The sequence below is a fragment of the Oncorhynchus masou genome, chromosome 28, assembly GCF_036934945.1.
Source record: "Oncorhynchus masou masou isolate Uvic2021 chromosome 28, UVic_Omas_1.1, whole genome shotgun sequence".
Classification (NCBI taxonomy): Eukaryota; Metazoa; Chordata; class Actinopteri; order Salmoniformes; family Salmonidae; genus Oncorhynchus; species Oncorhynchus masou.
Genome location: NC_088239.1, coordinates 88544011 through 88568275, shown reverse-complemented (window position 1 = coordinate 88568275; position 24265 = coordinate 88544011). Strand labels below are relative to the sequence as shown.

General features: G+C 46.3%; 1 protein-coding gene across 1 annotated transcript in view; it reads left to right on the top strand.

Moving 5' to 3' along the window:
• The first annotated feature begins 998 nt into the window (after nt 1-998).
• LOC135518456 (ciliary neurotrophic factor receptor subunit alpha-like) overlaps nt 999-24265 on the top strand; it is a 162770-nt gene continuing 139503 nt past the window's right edge. Inside the window, exon 1 of the mRNA XM_064943632.1 lies at nt 999-1067. The gene's annotated coding sequence lies outside the window, so the exon portion shown is untranslated. The remainder of the gene's footprint in view (nt 1068-24265) is intronic.

Below are 24265 nucleotides of genomic sequence, written 5' to 3'. Positions count from 1 at the left end.
AAATTAGACAAATCAAACCGTTGTACTAACGAAATGTAATGAAAAGTTATACTACCTGCGGACCGAAGTGTAGATATCCAATCACGGAACAATAACTTGTTGGTTATTACTGCATTGTCGGAACTAGAAGCACAAGCATTTCGCTACACTCGCATTAACATCTGCTAACCATGTGTATGTGACAAATACATTTGATTTGATTTGATTTGACCTTAACACATCTCCTCTATCCAATCACCTTAACACGTCTCCTCTATCCAATCACCTTAACACGTCTCCTCTATCCAATCACCTTAACACGTCTCCTCTATCCAATCACCTTAACACGTCTCCTCTATCCAATCACCTTAACACATCTCCTCTATCCAATCACCTCAACACACCTCCTCTATCCAATCACCTCAACACATCTCCTCTATCCAATCACCTCAACACATCTCCTCTATCCAATCACCTTAACACACCTCCTCTATCCAATCACCTTAACACACCTCCTCTATCCAATCACCTTAACACACCTCCTCTATCCAATCACCTTAACACACCTCCTCTATCCAATCACCTCAACACATCTCCTCTATCCAATCACCTCAACACATCTCCTCTATCCAATCACCTTAACACGGGCCCTCATGAGATACTCTAACTCAGGCGAGCAAAACCTAGAGACTTCTTTAGATATTGTGCACCAGCTGTTGTTTACATACGTGTACATGCATAGGCCCCCACCCCGTGTCTTACCAGAGGTTCTGTCCTGCTGATGGAGTGTATAACCCACCAGTTGTATGTTATTAATCGTTCAGCCTGTGAAACATAAGATATTACAGTGTTTATTGTCGTTTTGGTAGGATAAACGTGCTTTTAGTTCGTTCCATTTATTTTCCAGCGATTGAACGTTAGCTAGCAGGATGGAAGACAAAGGCAGAGTAGACACTCGTCACCTGATCCTCACAAAGCACGCTGATCTTTTTCTGCAAAATCTGTGTTTCCTTCTCCAGCCAATAACAGGGATCTGGGCCTGGTCGGGTGTCCGACTCATTGAAGAAGAACTCTTCGTCCAGTTTTAGGTGAGCAAACTCAATTCTGATTACGTACAATTACGTGCAACATTACGTACAAAACTAGTCATGAAACACACAGAATTTTTTTTGCATGGTTGGTTAAAAGCCAATAAGATGGCAGCCTTCCCCTCCGGCGCCATTTTACGTATCATGCAACATGCATCTGACTGCTAAACAGACTAGCAGATGCTGCCTTTGCTGTCTAAGTGTATAACCCCCTGGAGCTTTGTAGTACACCTCCTCCACCTCTCCTTGACTCATGAAATACATCAGGTTGACATCTGCTGTACTCAGCTTCAGTATTCTACTGGTGCTCCATGTCAGACAGTGACAAATAATCGAACGCTAGCTAGCTAGGCTAATTAAGGCTGCATTGCATGCATTTCATCACCCAAGAGTAAGACATAACAATAACTCCATTCAGAATATTAAGTAGCAGCCTACCTTTTGGCTCTTGGTTGCTGTAGCCCATCCTTCTCATTCATTTACTTTTCATTTCATCATTCTAATTCCATCTTCCATTGATTAGACATCTCCTAATGTTAAACACATTCTGCCTCTACAAAATCCAGGAGAGGGTAAACAGTCCATTATCTCTATAGGCCATCCAGGGGAGGGTTAAACAGTCTATTATCTCTATAGGACATACAGGAGAGGGTTAAGCAGTCCATTATCTCTATATGACATACAGGAGAGGGTTAAGCAGTCTATTATCTCTATAGGACATACAGGAGAGGGTTAATCAGTCTATTATCTCTATAGGACACACAGGAGAGGGTTAAGCAGTCTATTATCTCTATAGGACATACAGGAGAGGGTTAAGCAGTCTATTATCTCTATAGGACATACAGGAGAGGGTTAAGCAGTCCATTATCTCTATATGACATACAGGAGAGGGTTAAGCAGTCTATTATCTCTATAGGACATACAGGAGAGGGTTAAGCAGTCTATTATCTCTATAGGACATACAGGAGAGGGTTAAGCAGTCTATTATCTCTATAGGACATACAGGAGAGGGTTAAACAGTCTATTTTCTCTATAGGACATCCAGGAGAGTGTGAAGCAGTCTATTATCTCTATAGGACATCCAGGAGATGGTTAAGCAGTATATTATCTCTATAGGACATCCAGGTGAAGGTTAAACAGTCTATTATTTCTATAGGACATCCAGGAGAGGGTTAAGCAGTCTATTATCTCTATAGGACATACAGGAGAGGGTTAAGCAGTCTATTATCTCTATAGGACATCCAGGAGAGTGTTAAGCAGTCTATTATCTCTATAGGACATCCAGGAGAGGGTTAAGCAGTCTATTATCTCTATAGGACATACAGGAGAGGGTTAAGCAGTCTATTATCTCTATAGGACACACAGGGGAGGGTTAAGCAGTCTATTATCTCTATAGGACATACAGGAGAGGGTTAAGCATTCTATTATCTCTATAGGACATCCAGGAGAGGGTTAAACCAACATTAGCAGATATACTGTACATCATCATGTTTCTTTGTGACTGAGAAAGCTCTCTGTATTCTTGGCATCTTCCTGTTGTGTTGTTGGAGATGATTCATGTATTTTGGTTGTGTCTGGTTGTTGTTGTGTCTCCATCAGACAACATGGTTCAGTGCAGCAATCTGCTGTTACCTGAGATGCTGTTCATTGATCTGAATTTAAACTGTGCTGTGATGCTCAGCATTTGTGCAGGAGGGTGTGGGACATTTCACTTCTTATTTCTGATTGGCTGATCAACGTAGTGATAAATCTATATGTTCCAGGGTTCCGAGGGTTCCGTGCTCAGGCCTTTGAAGATATAAAGTGAGTCAGCTATGAGCCAAGGCGCAAGGCGAGGAGAGAGACTAGCAGATGCAAGGGGAGGAGGGAGGAGAGGGGAGGAGAGGGGAGGAGATTGTAGCGCCAGGCCACGCCAATCCCTTCTCTCCTCCTCGTGACAAATGCCAGCCGTGGTGTGTGTGTGTGTGTGTGTGTGTGAGTGCGTGTGCATGTGCGTGTGCGTCTCACACATGATGAAGATAAAGATAATGAAGTCATAGACCACTGAGTTAGTGTTTGCACCTTAAATGGCACCATATTCCCTATGTAAATCTTTGGTAGTAGTGGTATTACTACTTTATATTACTATTACTATCCTGTAGAAATATATTACTATTACTATCCTGTAGAAATATATTACTATTATTATTACCATCCTGTAGAAATACATTGCTCAAAAAAATAAAGGGAACACTTAAACAACCCAATGTAACTCCAAGTCAATCACACTTCTGTGAAATCAAACTGTCCACTTAGGATGCAACACTGATTGACAATAAATTCCACATGCTGTTGTGCAAATGGTATAGACAACACGTGGAATTTATAGGCAATTAGCAAGACACCCCCAATAAAGGAGTGGTTCTGCAGGTGGTGACCACAGACCTTTTCTCAGGTCCAATGCTTCCTGGCTGATGTTTTGGTCACTTTTGAATGCTGGCGGTGCTTTCACTCTAGTGGTAGCATGAGACGGAGTCTACAACCCACACAAGTGGCTCAGGTAGTGCAGCACATCCAGGATGGCACATCAATGTGAGCTGTGGCAAGAAGGTTTGCTGTGTCCGTCAGCACAGTGTCCAGAGCATGGAGGCGCTACCAGGAGACAGGCCAGTACATCAGGAGACATGTAGGAGGCCGTAGGAGGGCAACAACCCAGCAGCAGGACCGCTACCTCTGCCTTTGTGCAAGGAGGAGCAGGAGGAGCACTGCCAGAGCCCTGCAAAATGACCCCCAGCAGGCCACAACTGTGCATGTGTCTGCTCAAACGGTCAGAAACAGACTCCATGAGGGTGGTATTAGGGCCCGACATCCACAGGTGTGGGTTGTGCTTACAGCCCAACATCGTGCAGGACGTTTGGCATTTGCCAGAGAACACCAAGATTGGCAAACGTTGCACTATTTATCGTAAACTACGATAGAAAAATGGGCTGGTTCTATTTTTTCCTACACAGTAGGTTTATGCACTTTGATGTGAAGCTGTCAAATTAGCACTGTATTACCGTTTTCAACCTTTAATCCCACAAAATGTGCATTAATCTCTAGCGTCGAGCAATCCCGTATCCGGGAGCGTAATCATAGCCTCAAGCTCATTAGCATAACGCAACATTAACTATTCATGAAAATCGCAAATTAAATGAAATGGCATCCTTTCACTAGCTCTACTTTTCATCTCAGATTTTCAAAAGCCACTTTTTCAACCATAAATACACAAGCATTTGTGTAAGACTATTGATAGCTAGCATAGCATTAAGCCTAGCATTCAGCAGTTAACATTTTCAAAAAACAAGAAAAGCATTCAAATAAAATAATTTACCTTTGAAGAACTTCGGGTGTTTTCAATGAGGAGACTCAGTTAGATAGCAAATGTTCAGTTTTTCCAACCATTTATTTGTGTAGGAGAAATCGCTCATCAACTTTGTTCATCACGTTTGACTCAAGAGAGCAAAAATTCAGTCATTGCACCCCTTCAAAAAACCTAACTCGATCCGTCGATGTCAACAACTACAGAAGTATCCCTTTTTCCAAATCTCTCCAAAATCTTGAATGCCGTCCTTGGCCAGCTCTCCCGCTATCTCTCTCAGAAACCTTCTTGATCCAAATCAGTCAGGTTTCAAGACTAGTCATTCAACTGGACTGCTCTTCTCTGTATCACAGGCGCTCCGACACCTGCTAACTCTCTCTCCTCTGCTCTCATCCTTCTAGACCATCGGCTGCCTTCGACACTGTGAACCATCAGATCCTCCTCTCCAAATGGAAAAGTTGGGCATCACCGGTGCGGACGCTTGGATTGCGTCCTGCCTGACAGGTCGCTCCTACCAGGTGGCAACAAAGCGAGAATCTGTCTCCTCGGACGGCTCTCACCAGTGAAATGTAGGGCTCTGAACAGGCCCTGGAGGGGGTCACAGTGAGATCACTTGGAACTGTCATAACCTCACATGGTCTCAGTGATCATTGCTATGCAGACGACAGAAAGTGGGCTCATTCCACAATTAATCTTCTCCTTTCCCCCTTCTGATGACCAGGTGGCAGTGAGATTATGTAGGAGACAATCAGTGACCTGGATGGGATCACCAGTGAGATGAAGTAGGAGAACAGCTGCTCTTCCTGGGGGGGACTGCCAGTTCCAAGATTCGCCGTACGGGAGAACAGAGACCTGGAGAGCGCTAAGAACCTTGAGCGTGATCCTGGAGAACAGAGACCATGGAGGGGGCACAGTTCCTGAGGTTCATGCTCTAGGAGAACAGAGACGCCCCTGCCTCACACAGGAAGCGGGGGTCCTAATCCAGTGAGTCATTCCCGTCTGGAGAACAGAGACCGCTGGGGGGCTCCCAGCCTGAGATTAAACCCCTACAACTCATCCAGAAGCCGCAGCCCGTCTGGTGTTCAACCTTGAAGTTCTCTCACGAGAAGGAGATCCGCTCTCTCCACTGGCTTCCAGTTGAAGCTGCATCCGCTACAAGACCATGGTGCTTGGAGACGGAGCTGTGAGGGGAGACGGCACTGCGTTCATCCACCTCTGGCCTTCTCGCCTCCCTACCACTGAGGATGTACAGGACGCTGCAGCCCAGTCAAAACTGGTGCTCTGGCCCCCAATGGTGGAACAAAGACGCCAGGACAGCGGAGTCAATCACCACCTTCCGGAGACACCTGAAACCCCACCTCTTCAAGGAATACCTAGGATAGGGTGGAAAGTGAATCCTTCTCACCCCCCTAAATGATTTAGATGCAGGTAAAGTGGGAGTTCCACTGATGTCAGAAGGTGAATTCACCAATTTGGTCGCTCTGGAGAGAGCGTCTGGTGAAATGACTTAAATGTAAATGTATAAGCAACATTAACTATTCATGAAAATCGCAAATTAAATGAAATAAATATATTGGCTCACAAGCTTAGCCTTTCGTCATCTCAGATTTTCAAAATATGCTTTTCAACCATAGCTACACAAGCATTTGTGTAAGACTATTGATAGCTAGCATAGCATTAAGCCTAGCATTCAGCAGTTAACATTTTCACAAAAACAAGAAAAGCATTCAAATAAAATAATTTACCTTTGAAGAACTTCGGGTGTTTTCAATGAGGAGACTCAGTTAGATAGCAAATGTTCAGTTTTTCCAAAAAGATTATTTGTGTAGGAGAAATCGTTCCGTTTTGTTCATCACGTTTGACTAAGAAAAAACAACAAAAATTCAGTCATTACAACGCCAAACTTTTTTCCAAATTAACTCCATAATATCGACAGAAACATGACAAAGGTTGTTTAGAATCATCTATTCGATGATAAATCATTCGTGGCAGTTGCCTTTCTCCTCTGAACCAAATGGAAAAGTGGACGCAGCTGGAGATTGCGCAATAATTTCGACGGAGGACACCAAGCGGACACCTGGTAAATGTAGTCTCTTATGGTCAATCTTCCAAGGATATGCCTACAAATACGTCACAATGCTGCAGACACCTTGGGAAAACGACAGAAAGTGTAGGCTCATTCCTGGCAACAAAGTAGTGATCATAAAACTGGAGGAGGGTTACAGTGAGATTAGTAGGAGAACAGAGACCTGGAGGGGGGTCACAGTGAGATTAATAGGAGAACAGAGACCTGGAGGGGGGGCACAGTGAGATTAGTAGGAGAACAGAGACCTGGAGGGGGTCACAGTGAGATTAATAGGAGAACAGAGACCTGGGGGGGGGGTGTACTGGAGTTTGACAGGTGGTTATCCAGGAGTGGATTATCTTATCAAGGTGTTAAGCATGGGTGGACAAGTGACAGTGACAGTACTGAATTCAAATGAGGAGATGGACAGGCGGGATTAGAGATGGACAGGTGAGAGAGGAGATGGACAGGTGAGAGGAGATGGACAGGTGGGAGAGGAGATGGACAGGTGAGAGATGGACAAGTGAGAATGGAGATGGACAGGTGGAGAGGAGATGGACAGGTGAGAGAGGAGATGGACAGGTGAGAGAGGAGATGGACAGGTGAGAGAGGAGATGGACAGGTGAGAGAGGAGATGGACAGGTGAGAGAGGAGATGGACAGGTGAGAGAGGAGATGGACACGTGAGAGAGGAGATGGACAGGTGAGAGAGGAGATGGACAGGTGAGAGGAGATGGACAGGTGAGAGAGGAGATGGACAGGTGAGAGAGGAGATGGACGGTTGAGAGAGGAGATGGACGGTTGAGAGAGGAGATGAACAGGTGAGAGAGGAGATGAACAGGTGAGAGAGATGGAGACGGACAGGTGAGAGAGATGGAGACGGACAGGTGAGGGAGGAGATGGACAGGTGAGGGAGGAGATGGACAGGGAGAGAGAGGAGATGGACAGGTGAGGAGATGGACACGGGTGAGAGAGGAGATGGACAGGTGGGTGAGAGAGGATGAGACACGGGTGAGAGAGGAGACGGACGGGTGAGAGAGGAGACGGACGGGTGAGAGAGGAGATGGACGGGTGAGAGAGGAGATGGACGGGTGAGAGAGGAGATGGACGGGTGAGAGAGGAGATGGACGGGTGAGAGAGGAGATGGACGGGTGAGAGAGGAGATGGACGGGTGAGAGAGGAGATGGACGGGTGAGAGAGGAGATGGACGGGTGAGAGAGGAGACGGACGGGTGAGAGAGGAGACGGACAGGTGAGAGAGGAGACGGACAGGTGAGAGAGGAGACGGACGGGTGAGAGAGGATGGACGGAGATGGGGTGAGAGAGGAGACGGACAGGTGAGAGAGGAGACGGACAGGTGAGAGAGGAGATGGACAGGTGAGAGAGGAGATGGACAGGTGAGAGAGGAGATGGACAGGTGAGAGAGGAGATGGACAGGTGAGAGAGGAGATGGACGGGTGAGAGAGGAGATGGACGGGTGAGAGAGGAGATGGACGGGTGAGAATGGAGATGGACAGGTGAGAGAGGAGATGGACACGTGAGAGAGGAGATGGACAGGTGAGAGAGGAGATGGACAGGTGAGAGAGGAGATGGACAGGTGAGAGAATATAGACAGGTGAGAGAGGAGATGGACACGTGAGGAGATGGACAGGTGAGAATGGAGATGGACAGGTGAGAGGAGATGGACGGGTGAGAATGGATATGGACAGGTGCGAGAGGAGATGGACGGGTGAGAATGGAGATGGACAGGTGAGAGGAGATGGACAGGTGAGAGGAGATGGACAGGTGAGAGGAGATGGACAGGTGAGAGGAGATGGACAGGTGAGAGGGGAGATGGACAGGTGAGAGGGGAGATGGACAGGTGAGAGTAGATGGACAGGTGAGAGTGGATATGGACAGGTGAGTGAGGAAATGGACAGGTGAGTGAGGAAATGGACAGGTGAGAGAGAAGATGGACAGGTGAGAGATGGAGATGGACAGGTGAGAGAGAGGAGATGGACAGGTGAGAGAGAGGAGATGGACAGGTGAGAGAGGAGATGGACAGGTGAGAGAGGAGATGGACAGGTGAGAGAGGAGACGGACAGGTGAGAGAGATGGAGACGGACAGGTGAGAGAGATGGAGACGGACAGGTGAGAGAGGAGACGGACGGGTGAGAGGAGATGGACAGGTGAGAGGAGATGGACAGGTAAGAGGAGATGGACAGGTAAGAGAGGAGATGGACAGGTAAGAGAGGAGATGGACAGGTGAGAGGAGACGGACAGGTGAGAGAGGAGATGGACGGGTGAGAGAGGAGACGGACGGGTGAGAGAGGAGACGGACGGGTGAGAGAGGAGACGGACGGGTGAGAGAGGAGACGGACGGGTGAGAGAGGAGACGGACGGGTGAGAGAGGAGACGGACAGGTGAGAGAGGAGACGGACAGGTGAGAGAGGAGACGGACGGGTGAGAGAGGAGACGGACAGGTGAGAGAGGAGACGGACAGGTGAGAGAGGAGACGGACAGGTGAGAGAGGAGACGGACAGGTGAGAGAGAGGAGACGGACAGGTGAGAGAGGAGACGGACAGGTGAGAGAGGAGACGGACAGGTGAGAGAGGAGACGGACGGGTGAGAGAGGAGACGGACGGGTGAGAGGAGATGGACAGGTGAGAGGGAGATGGACAGGTGAGAGAGGAGATGGACAGGTGAGAAGGAGATGGACAGGTGAGAGAGGAGATGGACAGGTGAGAGAGGAGATGGACAGGTGAGAGGAGATGGACAGGTGAGAGAGGAGATGGACAGGTGAGAGAGGAGATGGACAGGTGAGAATGGAGATGGACAGGTGAGAGAGGAGATGAACAGGTGAGAAGAGGAGATGGACAGGTGAGAGAGGAGATGGACAGGTGAGAGAGGAGATGGACGGGTGAGAATGGAGATGGACACGTAAGAGAGGAGATGGACAGGTGAGAGGAGATGGACAAGTGAGAGAGAGGGAAATGGACAGGTGAGTGAGGAGATGGACGGGTGAGAGATGGAGATGGACAGGTGTGAGAGAGGAGATGGACAGGTGAGAATGGAGATGGACAGGTGAGAGGAGATGGACACACCCAATGGACAGGTGAGTGAGGGCATGGTTCACACCTCTGGCCTGAGCCTGATACACCCTAGAGAGGAGATGGACAGGTGAGAGAGAGGGAGATGGACAGGTGAGAATGGCTCTGGACAAGGTGACAAATGGATACATGGACAGGTGAGAGAGAGGAATGGACAGGTGAGAGAAGAGATGGACAGGTGAGAAGGAATGGACAGGTGAGGAGGAGATGGACAGGTGAGAGGAGATGGACAGGTGAGTGGGAGATGGACAGGTGAGAGAGGTCTGTAATGGACATAAGGTGAGAGAGGCTGGACAGGTGAAGAGGTCTGACAGGTAAAGCCTACATAAATGGACAGGTAGATGTAAATGGACTGTAAAGGACATGGACAGGTGGAGAGGAAATGGACAGGTGAGAGTTAGTGGAGATGGACACGTGAGAAGGAGATGGACAGGTGTAGAGGAGATGGACAGGTGAGAGAGGAGATGGACGGGTGAGAGGAGATGGACAGGTGAGAGAGCAGGAGATGGACAGGTGAGAGAGGAGATGGACGGGTGAGAATGGATATGGACAGGTGTGAGAGAGGAGATGGACACATGAAATGGAGATGGACGGGTGAGAGGAGATGGACAGGTGAGAGAGAGGGAGATGGACAGGTGAAGAGGAGATGGAAAGTGAGAATGGATATGGACAGGTGAGAGAGAGGGAGATGGACAGGTGAAAGGGAGATGGACAGGTAAAGTTAGTGAGATGGACAGGTAAAGCCTACAGGAGTTAGTGGACAGGTGAGAAAGGACATGGACAGGCTGAGAGAGGAAATGGACATAAAGGTGGAGGGAGGAGATGGACAGGTTAGAGCTAGGGAGATGGAAAGGTGAGAGAGTGGAGATGGACAGGTACAGAGAGAGTGGAGATGGACAGGTGAAAGAGTGGAGAAGGACAGGTGGCTAGGGAGCGGAGAAGGACATAAGGTTAGTGAGCTAGGGAGCGGTAAAGCCTACATGAGAGTGAGGGAGGACACGTGGAGAGGAGATGGAAAGCCTTGGAAAGTTAGAGATGGACAGGTGATAAGATGGACAGTGAGAGAGGAGATGGACACGTACATAAAGATGGACACGTGAGAGGAGATGGACACGTGAAGAGGAGATGGACACGTGAGCTAGGAGATGGACACTACATAAAGTTAGATGGACAGGTGAGAATAGAGATGGACAGTCTGTGAGACATAGAGTTAGTGGACAGGTGAGACATAGAGATGGACAGGTAATAGAGATGGACAGGTGAGAATAAAGAGAGTGGACAGGTGAGAGTCTGTAAAGATGGACAGGTGAGTAAAGCCTACATAAAGATGGACAGGTGAGAAAGGAGATGGACAGGTGAGAGAGGAGATGGACGGTTGAGAATGGAAATGGACAAGTAGCCCTGTGCCATCACCGTGACTTCCAGACGCTTTCGGAATGCGAGAAAATTTTATCAGATGAAGAGAGAGCAGCTGGAGCAGCAGAGTTCTCTGGGGTGATCCATGCTTCTGTCTGGAACAAAAAGTCAAGGAACTGAAGGGCAGCATAGACTGAGAAGAACTTGATATTCTTGATCACAGATGCGCAGTTCCAAATGCCGCCAGTGAACAGGAATTCACATTGGTTGTGCAGGCAGGATACACTTACTTGGAATTATTGCAGGCAAGGGCTAGGGAGTGTCTGTAAAGCCTACATAAAGTTAGTGGCTAGGGAGCGTCTGTAAAGCCTACATAAAGTTAGTGGCTAGGGAGTGTCTGTAAAGCCTACATAAAGTTAGTGGCTAGGGAGCGTCTGTAAAGCCTACATAAAGTTAGTGGCTAGGGAGCGTCTGTAAAGCCTACATAAAGTTAGTGGCTAGGGAGCGTCTGTAAAGCCTACATAAAGTTAGTGGCTAGGGAGCGTCTGTAAAGCCTACATAAAGTTAGTGGCTAGGGAGCGTCTGTAAAGCCTACATAAAGTTAGTGGCTAGGGAGCGTCTGTAAAGCCTACATAAAGTTAGTGCCTAGGGAGCGTCTGTAAAGCCTACATAAAGTCAGTGCCTAGGGAGCGTCTGTAAAGCCTACATAAAGTTAGTGGCTAGGGAGCGTCTGTAAAGCCTACATAAAGTTAGTGGCTAGGGAGCGTCTGTAAAGCCTACATAAAGTTAGTGGCTAGGGAGCGTCTGTAAAGCCTACATAAAGTTAGTGGCTAGGGAGCGTCTGTAAAGCCTACATAAAGTTAGTGGCTAGGGAGCGTCTGTAAAGCCTACATAAAGTTAGTGGCTAGGGAGCGTCTGTAAAGCCTACATAAAGTTAGTGGCTAGGGAGCGTCTGTAAAGCCTACATAAAGTTAGTGGCTAGGGAGCGTCTGTAAAGCCTACATAAAATTAGTGGCTAGGGAGCGTCTGTAAAGCCTACATAAAGTTAGGGCTGTGAGCTGATGGTTGCAACACCATGGTTTAACTCCACAGAAGGTTCTCATACTGTAGATGACGCTCCAGTCTACGTGTGTGTGTGTGTGTGTGTGTGTGTGTGTGTGTGTGTGTGTGTGTGTGTTCATTCCTGACATCAGTCTGTAAACCAGGAGGTCTATAATGGGGGTCTCTGTGACATCATTTACATGGTCTATAGTAGCGGTCCCTAGACTCCACTATGACATCATTTACATGGTCTATAGTAGCAGTCCCTAGACTCCACTATGACATCATTTACATGGTCTATAGTAGCAGTCCCTAGACTCCACTATGACATCATTTACATGGTCTATAGTAGCAGTCCCTAGACTCCACCATGACATCATTTACATGGTCTATAGTAGCAGTCCCTAGACTCCACTATGACAACATTTACATGGTCTATAGTAGCAGTCCCTAGACTCCACTATGACATCATTTACATGGTCTATAGTAGCAGTCCCTAGACTCCACCATGACATCATTTACATGGTCTATAGTAGCAGTCCCTAGACTCCACTATGACAACATTTACATGGTCTAAAGTAGCAGTCCCTAGACTCCACTATGACAACATTTACATGGTCTATAGTAGCAGTCCCTAGACTCCACCATGACATCATTTACATGGTCTAAAAAAGAACCTTCATTTAGACGAGGGAAGGAGGAGCAGGACTTTCTGTCCTGGCTCAAACTCTCTGTGGCGAGCGTGCTGGTCATAGCCTCTCTTCTGGGCCTTCTGGGCTTGCTGAAGGTTTGCTCTAGCTTCCTCTCGGTACCGTTCCAACCTGTCTCGCATCTGGAGGACATACTGGACAATCCCCTGTCCTGAGGTAGCTACTGGGGAACCTTCCCAGCACTTCTTCAGCAGGTCCAGTGGTCCTTGCACTGGCCATCCATAGAGGAGTTCGAATGGCGAGAAACCTGTCGATGCCTGAGGCACCTCCCTGTAAGCAAAAAGCAGAAAGGGTAACCACTTATCCCAGTCTTTACCAGTGTCAGCCACAAACTTCCTCAGCATGTTCTTGAGCGTTTGATTGAATCTCTCTACGAGCCCATCCGTTTGGGGATGGTAGGGAGTAGTCCTCAAGCCTTTAATGCCCAGCTGTCGGTGGAGTTGAACCATCAGTCGCGAGGTAAAGTTTGTCCCTTGGTCCGTCAGGATTTCATCTGGGATTCCTACACGAGAGAAGAGCTGAACAAGAGCACTGATTATTTTTGGAGTGGTTATGGAACGGAGTGGGAAGGCTTCTGGGAACCGGGTGGCATAGTCACAGATCACCAATATATACTTGTAACCTGCACTACTCTTCTCCAAGGGTCCAACAATGTCCATTGCAATTCTCTTGAATGGGGTAGAGATAACTGGCAGTGAACATAGAGGAGCCCGTTCAGACCTACGGACAGCACTGGTTTTCTGGCACGTGGGGCATGATTTGCAGTATTTTGTACATCAGTATACATGGAGGGCCAAAAGAAACGGGAGCCTAGCCTAAGATAGGTCTTATGTTGCCCTAGATGGCCTGCCCATGGAACTGTATGTGCAAGGTTGAGAACAAGTGGTCTACAGATAGATGGCACCACCAACTTCCTGCTATCTGCCTCTGACCCAAGGTAGAGTATGTGGTTGTCTACTGTGTAAATCCCCCCACATGAAGATTGACTGTCCCCAGCTAAGGCCTTGTCAAACAAACATTTCAAGGTTGCGTCAGACTTCTGCAGTGTAGCAAAATTTTGTGGAACATCCCATTGCACCTCTAACCCAGACACATCAGCAACAGGTACAGGGGTTCCCACATACTTCAAGACGCCGCTGGCGGCGTGACTTTCTGGGCCCTTTGGTTCCCCCCTCGCACAGACTATCACACAAGTCAGGCAGAGGTTGTAAACCAGCTTTGGCCTGGGCACGAGTGACAACTGAACATGCCATCTGAACATCAGACTGGCAAACTGACTGCCCATATAGCTGACCCTCCACACTTCCCAACAGATCAGAGAGTACAGGCACATCCCTCCCCAAAATCATCTCAAAAGGTAGCTTCTCCATTACCCCAACTTTGAGGAGGTATTTCTGACCCTGAATCTCAACTGTGAGTTCAGCTGTTGGCTGCTGTGACTGGTCACCATGGACACATTGGATCAGTGTCTGATGACCATAATCAATGTCATTAACAGGTACATTACCTTTTCTGATCAATGACAGGGAACTGCCGGTGTCAATCATTGCAGTAAGACTTTTACCATTCACTTTTACAGGTACCAAGCATGACCCTTCCCGAGTCTGTCTATTCTGAACACCATCCCCCTCTCTGGGTACATAACAGTAACCTGAGAGCTTGGATTTACGTAGCGGACACATTGAAGCTTTGTGCCCCTGCTGCCGGCAGTAAAAACAGGTCAGACCCCTCCCATCAGAGCGAACTGCATGATCCCTTACCTCCCTCCCAGACACATAACCCCCAGAGTTACCTCCACCATCTCTGGCGTTTCTGATGTCCCTTGTGTCTCTGAGACTCCTTGGAGCAGGTGCTGCAGTTTGTGGTGGGCCCCCTTTACGTGCATTACGATACTGCAGTGCAAGCTTGGCCGCCATAAGCCCGTCCTTGGGCTCGTGCTCTCGGACCCAGGTTCGAATGTCGTGTGGTAGAACTTGTAGAAGTTGCTCGAGGAGGATGACCTCCCCGATATCGTCCTGTGTCTTCTCCCCCGGTCGAACCCATCGTCGGTAGAGACCCTTAAGGCGGTGGTACGTCTCTGTCGGCGACTCACCCGATGGCGTTGATGCAGCTCTGAAGCGTTGACGGTAGGTTTCCGGTGAGATGTCAAACTTCACCAGCAGCGCTTCCTTCAAGCCCTTGTAGACATTGGACAGCCACTCATCCATTGCTGTGTAAGCCTCTAAGGCCTTGCCCGTGAGCAATGGGACAAGCCTGCAGGCCCACTCTACCTCAGGCCACTGCCACGTCTTAGCCATGCGCTCAAACCTCAGCAGGTAGTTTTCAATGTCCTCCCCTGCTGGTATGAGGGCATCTTTGGCTCCTTCCTCAGGAATGCTGGAAGATGGACGTTAACACTGCTGGACTGGTCTCCTGGTACTGGCCTCATTACTGCTTGGGGTGCCTGCTGTGGAGTTGAAGTCCCTGCTGCATCGAGCCTTTGTCGTCCTGGTGTTGGAAGACCCAATCTTGGGCTCTCACTGACGAGTTCCGTCTGGTGGGGAGCTGTGAGGATAGATTGGCGTAGGCCACGTAACTCCTGCTTGAGGTCTTCGTCCCTCCTCTCAAGGCAGGTGAAAAGTTGCTGAAAAAGGGTTACCATGGTTGGGTGTGGTTCTGGTCCCCCACCTGCTCCTTCAGTCAGCAGCTCACCCAGTTCTGGTTGTCTTTGGCCCCGCGGTCGGGTTCCTAGTTTCTCATACTTGACCTCTTCTTCACCAGACGATTCCATGGCATTCCACCCCGGTTCAACTTCAGGTACCTTTTCTGATAGTTGATGCTGTTGCTGAGAACGCAATCCTGTACACATTCCTTTACCTCTCTGGTTGGAATTCACTGATTTGCGGTACGCCATCCCACCACTGCCACCATATGTCACGTAGAGTAGGCCAGAAGGCTAAACTGGATAACCTAACCTCTATCAAAATAAAAAGATGGCGGAACCGCAAAAGTTCTTCTGTGCAAAGGTGTTTATTTACAAGTGATTCCGGAACAAAAAACAACAGTACTGCCATCAACGTCTACCTTATGGGACAGCTTAAAAACAATGCTGCCCCATCCACAGCTCAATCCAAACTGCCTCTCTAGAGACTGGAGGAGAGTCTCCTTTTGTAGGGCTAGCCCCTCCCCTCAGAACAATTAACCCTAATTAATTAATCAATTAACAATAGAAACCTACATTTTCCATGAACTAAACATACTAAAGGATATACATTGCAACACAGTTTTAAACAATATCCCAACATAACATTTAATACATTACATCACTACTGACAATATCTTTCAATATGCCCATATGCATTTATGAGCCATTTGGGACAGGCACTATAAAGCCAACCCAATTCCCTTAGCTCGGGTCCTTTTCCAGCATACCCGGAAGCTACAGAGATGGAGAGAGAGGAACAGAACAAACAAACAATGCGCTCATCCACAACATTGATAAGTATAATAATTATTGTATCTCTCAAATATGAACATTGACAAGTGTGAAATGCATGCACCAAGACAGAAGTTAATTTGTGTGTCGACCCACATTGTTAACTTATCTTATAATGGCGCAGGGAGGAGTGATGAATATGTGTGTGCGTTAAAGAACCAAATGCTGCCCGCGGCCAGTGACGGACTTCTACGTCACAACTAGTCAAGTCAGTTAAGAACACATTTTTAACATTAACATTTAACATTTAAGTCATTTAGCAGACGCTCTTATCCAGAGCGACTTACAAATTGGTGAATTCACCTTCTGACATCCAGTGGAACAGCCACTTTACAATAGTGCATCTAAATCATTAAGGGGGGGGTGGTGAGAAGGATTACTTATCCTATCCTAGGTATTCCTTGAAGAGGTGGGGTTTCAGGTGTCTCCGGAAGGTGGTGATTGACTCCGCTGTCCTGGCGTCGTGAGGGAGTTTGTTCCACCATTGGGGGGCCAGAGCAGCGAACAGTTTTGACTGGGCTGAGCGGGAACTGTGCTTCCTCAATGGTAGGGAGGCGAGCAGGCCAGAGGTGGATGAACGCAGTGCCCTTGCTTGGGTGTAGGGCCTGATCAGAGCCTGGAGGTACTGCGGTGCCGTTCCCCTCACAGCTCCGTAGGCAAGCACCATGGTCTTGTAGCGGATGCGAGCTTCAACTGTTACAATAGTTACAATGATGTAAATTGACGAAACCTGGGCGACGTTGGGCAAATTGTGCGCCGCCCTATGGGACTTCAATTATGGCCGGATGTGGTACAGCCTGGATTAGAACCAGGGACTGTAGTGATGCCTTAGTAGTGACATTGAGATGCAGTGTCTTAGTCCGCTGTGCCACTCGGGAGCCCAAATATACTGTGCATTCAGAAAGTTTTCAGACACCCTGACTATTTCCGCATTTTAATATACTGTCGATGTTTGCTAATTTATAAACATTTTTTTAAAAGTACGACCATATTTACATAAGTATTCAGACCCTTTGCTATGATACTTGAAATTGAGCTCAGGTGCATCCTGTTTCCATTGATGGGAAGTTTACATACCCTTAGCCATATACAGTTTTCAACAATTCCTGACATTTCATCCTAGTAAAAATTCCCTGCCTTAGGTCAGTTAGGATCACTACTTTATTTTAAGAATGTGAAATGTCAGAATATTTGCAGAGATAATGATTTATTTCAGCTTTTATTTATTTATTCACATTCCCAGTGGGTAAGAAGACTACATACACTCAATTAGTATTTGGTAGCTTTGCTTTTACAATGTTACTTACCCTACATTCATCATCTCATATGCATACGTATATACTGTACTCTATATCATCGACTGCATCCTTATGTAATACATGTATCACTAGCCACTTTAACTATGCCACTTTGTTTACATACTCATCTCATATGTATATACTGTACTCGATACCATCTACTGTATCTTGCCTATGCTGCTCTGTACCATCACTCATTCATATATCCTATGTACATATTCTTTATCCCCTTACACTGTGTATAAGACAGTAGTTTAGGAATTGTTAGTTAGATTACTTGTTGGTTATTACTGCATTGTCGGAACTAGAAGCACAAGCATGTCGCTACACTCGCATTAACATCTGCTAACCATGTGTATGTGACAAATAAATTTGATTTGATTTGATTTTAAATTGTTTAATTTGGGTCAAACGTTTCGGGTAGCCTTCCACAAGCTTCCCACAATAAGTTGGGTGAATTTTGGCCCATTCCTCCTGACAGAGCTGGTGTAACTGAGTTGGGTTTATAGGCCTCCTTGCTCGCACACGCTTTTTCAGTTCTGCCCAAAAATGTTCTATGGAATTAAGGTCATGGCTTTGTGATGGCCACTCCAATATCTTGACTTTGTTGTCCTTAAGCCATTTGCCACAACTTTGGAAGTATGCTTGGGGTCATTGCACCAGTCCCTCCTGCAGCAAAGGACCCCCACAACATGATGCTGCCACCCCCGTGCTTCACATTTGGGATGTGTTCTTTGGCTTGCAAGCCTCCCTCTTTTTCCTCCAAACATAACGATGGTCATTATGATCAAACAGTTCTATTTTTGTTTCATCAGACCAGAGGACATTTCTCCAAAAAGTACAATCTTTGTCCCCATGTGCAGTTGAAAACCGTAGTCGGGCTTTTTTTATGAAGGTTTTGGAGCAGTGGCTTCTTCCTTGCTGAGCGGCCTTTCAGGTTATGTCGATATAGGACTCGTTTTACTGTGGATATAGATACTTTGGTACCTGTTTCCTCTAGCATCTTCGCAAGGGCCTTTGCTGTTGTTCTGGGATTGATTTGCATTTTCACACCAAAGTATAATCATTTCTAGGAGACAGAACTCGTCTCCAACCTGAGCGGTATGATGGCTGCGTGGTCCCATGGTGTTTATACTTGCGTACTATTGTTTGTACAGATTAACGTGGTACCTTCAGGCATTTGGAAATAGCTCCCAAGGAAGAACAAGACTGATGGAGGTCTATAATTTCTCTCTGAGGTCCTGGCTGATTTATTTTGATTTTCCCATGTTGTCAAGCAAAGAGGCACTGAGTTTGAAGGTAGGCCTTGAAATACATCCACAGGTACACCTCCAATTGACTCAAATGATGTCAATTAGCCTATCATAAGCTTCTAAAGCCATGACATCATTTTCAGGGATTTTCCAAGTTGTTTAAAGGCACAGTCAACTTAGTGTATGTAAACTTCTGACCCACTGGAACAATTGTTGGATCAATTACTTGTATCATGCACAAAGTAGATGTCCTAACCGACTGGCCAAAACAATAGTTTGTTAACAAGACATTTGTGGAGTGGTTGAAAAATGAGTTTTAATGATTCCAATCTAAGTGTATGTAAACTTCTGACTTCAACTGTAGATTTAATGTAGCCTGGTGTCTAGAGATATATAGATAATATGTTGGCTGGTGTCTATATATACAGTGGGGCAAAAAGTATTTAGTCAGCCACCAATTGTGCAAGTTCTCCCACTTAAAAAGATGAGAGAAGCCTGTAATTTTCATCATAGGTACACTTCAACTATGACAGACAAAATGAGAAAAAAAATCCAGAAAATCACGTTGTAGGATTTTTTATGAATTTATTTGCAAATTATGGTGGAAAATAAGTATTAGTTGAAGTGTACCTATGGTGAAAATTACAGGCCTCTCTCATCTTTTTAAGTGGGAGAAATTGCACAACTGTTGGCTGACTAAATACTTTAATTAATGCATCACTGTATATAGATAATGTGTAGCCTGGTGTATAGAGATATGTATTGTATAGGTTTGGTGTCTATATATATATACATATTATGTAGGCTTGTGTCTATATATAAATATATATTATGTATGCTGGTATCTAGAGATATATATTATATAGGTTTGGTGTCTAGAGATATATACATATTATGTAGGCTGGTGTATATATATAAATATATATTATGTAGGCTGGTGTATATATATAACTATATATTATGTATGCTGGTGTCTATATATACAGTGCCTTGCGAAAGTATTCCGCCCCCTTGAACTTTGCGACCCTTTGCCACATTTCAGGCTTCAAACATAAAGATATAAAACTGTATTTTTTTGTGAAGAATCAACAACAAGTGGGACACAATCATGAAGTGGAACGACATTTATTGGATATTTCAAACTTTTTTAACAAATCAAAAACTGAAATATTGGGCGTGCAAAATTATTCAGCCCCCTTAAGTTAATACTTTGTAGCGCCACATTTTGCTGCGATTACTGCTGTAAGTCGCTTGGGGTATGTCTCTATCAGTTTTGCACATCGAGAGACTGATTTTTTTTCCCATTCCTCCTTGCAAAACAGCTCGAGCTCAGTGAGGTTGGATGGAGAGCATTTGTGAACAGCAGTTTTCAGTTCTTTCCACAGATTCTCGATTGGATTCAGGTCTGGACTTTGACTTGGCCATTCTAACACCTGGATATGTTTATTTTTGAACCATTCCATTGTAGATTTTGCTTTATGTTTTGGATCATTGTCTTGTTGGAAGACAAATCTCCGTCCCAGTCTCAGGTCTTTTGCAGACTTCATCAGGTTTTCTTCCAGAATGGTCCTGTATTTGGCTCCATCCATCTTCCCATCAATTTTAACCATCTTCCCTGTCCCTGCTGAAGAAAAGCAGGCCCAAACCATGATGCTGCCGCCACCATGTTTGACAGTGGGTATGGTGTGGTCAGGGTGATGAGCTGTGTTGCTTTTACGCCAAACATAACGTTTTGCATTGTTGCCAAAAAGTTATATTTTGGTTTCATCTGACCGGAGCACCTTCTTCCACATGTTTGGTGTGTCTCCCAGGTGGCTTGTGACAAACTTTAAACAACACTTTTTATGGATATCTTTAAGAAATGGCTTTCTTCTTGCCACTCTTCCATAAGGGCCAGATTTGTGCAATATACGACTGATTGTTGTCCTATGGACAGAGTCTCCCACCTCAGCTGTAGATCTCTGCAGTTCATCCAGAGTGATCATGGGCCTCTTGGCTGCATCTCTGATCAGTCTTCTCCTTGTATGAGCTGAAAGTTTAGAGGGACGGCCAGGTCTTGGTAGATTTGCAGTGGTCTGATACTCCTTCCATTTCAATATTATCGCTTGCACAGTGCTCCTTGGGATGTTTAAAGCTTGGGAAATCTTTTTGTATCCAAATCCGGCTTTAAACTTCTTCACAACAGTATCTCGGACCTCCCTGGTGTGTTCCTTGTTCTTCATGATGCTCTCTGCGCTTTTAACGGACCTCTGAGACTATCACAGTGCAGGTGCATTTATACGGAGACTTGATTACACACAGGTGGATTGTATTTATCATCATTAGTCATTTAGGTCAACATTGGATCATTCAGAGATCCTCACTGAACTTCTGGAGAGAGTTTGCTGCACTGAAAGTAAAGGGGCTTTTAATAATTTAATTTTGCACGCCCAATTTTTCAGTTTTTGATTTGTTAAAAAAGTTTGAAATATCCAATAAATGTCTTTCCACTTCATGATTGTGTCCCACTTGTTGTTGATTCTTCACAAAAAAATACAGTTTTATATCTTTATGTTTGAAGCCTGAAATGTGGCAAAAGGTCGCAAAGTTCAAGGGGGCCGAATACTTTCGCAAGGCACTGTATATAGATAGATGGATAGATGGATAGATGGATAGATGGATAGATATAGATAGATGGATAGATGGATAGATGGATAGATGGATGGATGGATGGATGGATGGATGGATGGATGGATGGATGGATGGATGGATGGATGGATGGATGAATGGATGGATGAATGGATGAATGGATAGATAGATAGATAGATAGATGGATAGATGGATAGATGGATAGATGGATAGATGGATAGATGGATAGATGGATAGATGGATAGATAGATAGTTCTAACAGCTCTCTATAAACACCCATAGACCGCATTATGTGGCTGGACTCCATAACAGACACCACTTCACAGTTTGAGTCACACCAAAGACTCAAGCAATGGAACCCGATTACTCTGTGCTTGGCACTCAGCAGAGATAGTTTGGGGTTAAGGCCCTAATGTCTAAAGTCCTGTCCCGGGGGTGTACTCCTTCAAACTGCCTCTCACTAGATGGATAGATAGTCCATGGGGTGTCCTGTACATAGACAGGAGATAGTGTCCTGTCCAGGGGTGTCCTGGTACATCAAGCTGTCTCCTACGGAAACAGGAGGTAGACTAGTGTCCTGTCCAGGGGGTGTACTGGTACATCAAGCTGTCTCACTACAGAAACAGGAGATAGACTAGATGTCCTGAGGGGGTGTAGATAGCTGATCAGATGGATAGTCTCATAGAGTGTCATGTCCAGGGGGTGTCCTGGTACATCAAGCTGTCTCACTACAGAAACAGGAGATAGATAGTGTCCTGTCCAGGGGTGTACTGGTACATCAAGCTGTCTCACTATAGAAGTGTCCTGTCCCTGGTACATCAAGACCAGAAACAGGAGATAGACTAGTGTCCTGTCCAGGGGGTGCTGGTACATCAAGCTGTCTCACTACAGAAACAGGAGATAGACTAGTGTCCTGTCCACTGGTCATCAAGCTGTCTTACAGAAACAGGAGATAGACTACACCAATCAAGCTGTCTCACTACAGAAACAGGAGATAGACTAGTGTCCTGTCCAGGGGGTGTCCTGGTACATCAAGCTGTCTCACTGATGACTAGTGTCCTGTACATCAGCTGTCTCACTCAGCAGGAGATAGACTAGTCCTTGGGGTAGACTAGTGTCCTGTACATCAAGCTGTCTCACTACAGAAACAGGAGATAGACTATGTCCTGTAAATCAAGCTGTCCTGTCTAGTGTCCTGGGGTGTCCTCCTACATCAAACTGACCTCTCACTACAGAAACAGGAGGTAGACTAGTGTCCTGTCCACTAGTGTCCTGGGGGTGTCCTGGTACATCAAGCTGTCTCACTACAGAAACAGGAGGTAGACTAGTGTCCTGTCCAGGGGGTGTACTGGTACATCAAGCTGTCTCACTACAGAAACAGGAGATAGACTAGTGTCCTGTCCAGGGGGTGTACTGGTACATCAAGCTGTCTCACTACAGAAACAGGAGATAGACTAGTGTCCTGTCCAGGGGGTGTCCTGGTACATCAAGCTGTCTCACTACAGAAACAGGAGATAGACTAGTGTCCTGTCCAGGGGTGTCCTGGTACATCAAGCTGTCTCACTACAGAAACAGGAGATAGACTAGTGTCCTGTCCAGGGGGTGTACTGGTACATCAAGCTGTCTCACTACAGAAACAGGAGATAGACTAGTGTCCTGTCCAGGGGGTGTCCTGGTACATCAAGCTGTCTCACTACAGAAACAGGAGATAGACTAGTGTCCTGTCCAGGGGGTGTACTGGTACATCAAGCTGTCTCACTACAGAAACAGGAGATAGACTAGTGTCCTGTCCAGGGGGTGTCCTGGTACATCAAGCTGTCTCACTACAGAAACAGGAGATAGACTAGTGTCCTGTCCAGGGGTGTCCTGGTACATCAAGCTGTCTCACTACAGAAACAGGAGATAGACTAGTGTCCTGTCCAGGGGGTGTCCTGGTACATCAAGCTGTCTTACTACAGAAACAGGAGATAGACTAGTGTCCTGTCCAGGGGGTGTACTGGTACATCAAGCTACAGAAACAGGGGATAGACTAGTGTCTCACTACAGAAACAGGAGATAGACTAGTGTCCTGTCCAGGGGGTGTCCTGGTACATCAAGCTGTCTCACTACAGAAACAGGAGATAGACTAGTGTCCTGTCCAGGGGGTGTACTGTTCATCAAGCTACCTCACTACAGAAACATGAGGCCCATTCTGGCTTGGACTAGGTTACTTACTTACTGCACAGCTCCTAATACACAGCCATACTGTAGACATTAACATACATTATGAAAGTTATTTCTTATTTCTGACAGTTGAAGATAGGAAGGAAGGCAGAATGAACCCGTATCAGAGATTTGCAGACGGGGGAAAACATTTATTGTTAGTGAATATGTCTCCCTCCAATTCTCTCCTCCTCTCCTCCACTCCTCTTCTCCTCCACTCATCATCTCCTCATCTCCTCTCTCCTCTCATCCACTACACCTCTCCTTTCCCATCCACTCCTCCTTCTCTCCTCTCATCCTCTGATCCTTTCTTCCTCTCCTCCTCTCCTCCTCTTCCCCTCACATTCTCTCCTCTCCACCTCCCATCCTCTCCCCCTCTCATTCTCTCCTCTTCCTGTCCTCCCTTCCTCTCATCTTCACATCCTCCCTTACGTTATGTGATGCATCATACCAAAACATCTCCCTGAAGGATTCAATGGGATTTCCAGCAGGGTGAAACACACCTGCTGGTGCACGAAATCTAAGGAAGCCTCGAGATTTTGCTCGCCTGAAGTAGAGTATATTGTGATAAATTGCAGGCCACACTACTTGCCTAGAGAGTTTTCAGCTATACCTTTTATGGCTGGTTATTTACCACCACTGGCACTAAGACCAGACTCAGTCAGCTGTATAAAGAAATAAGCAAACAGGAAACCACTCACCCAGAGGTGGCGCTCCTAGTGACCAGAGACTTTAATCCAGGC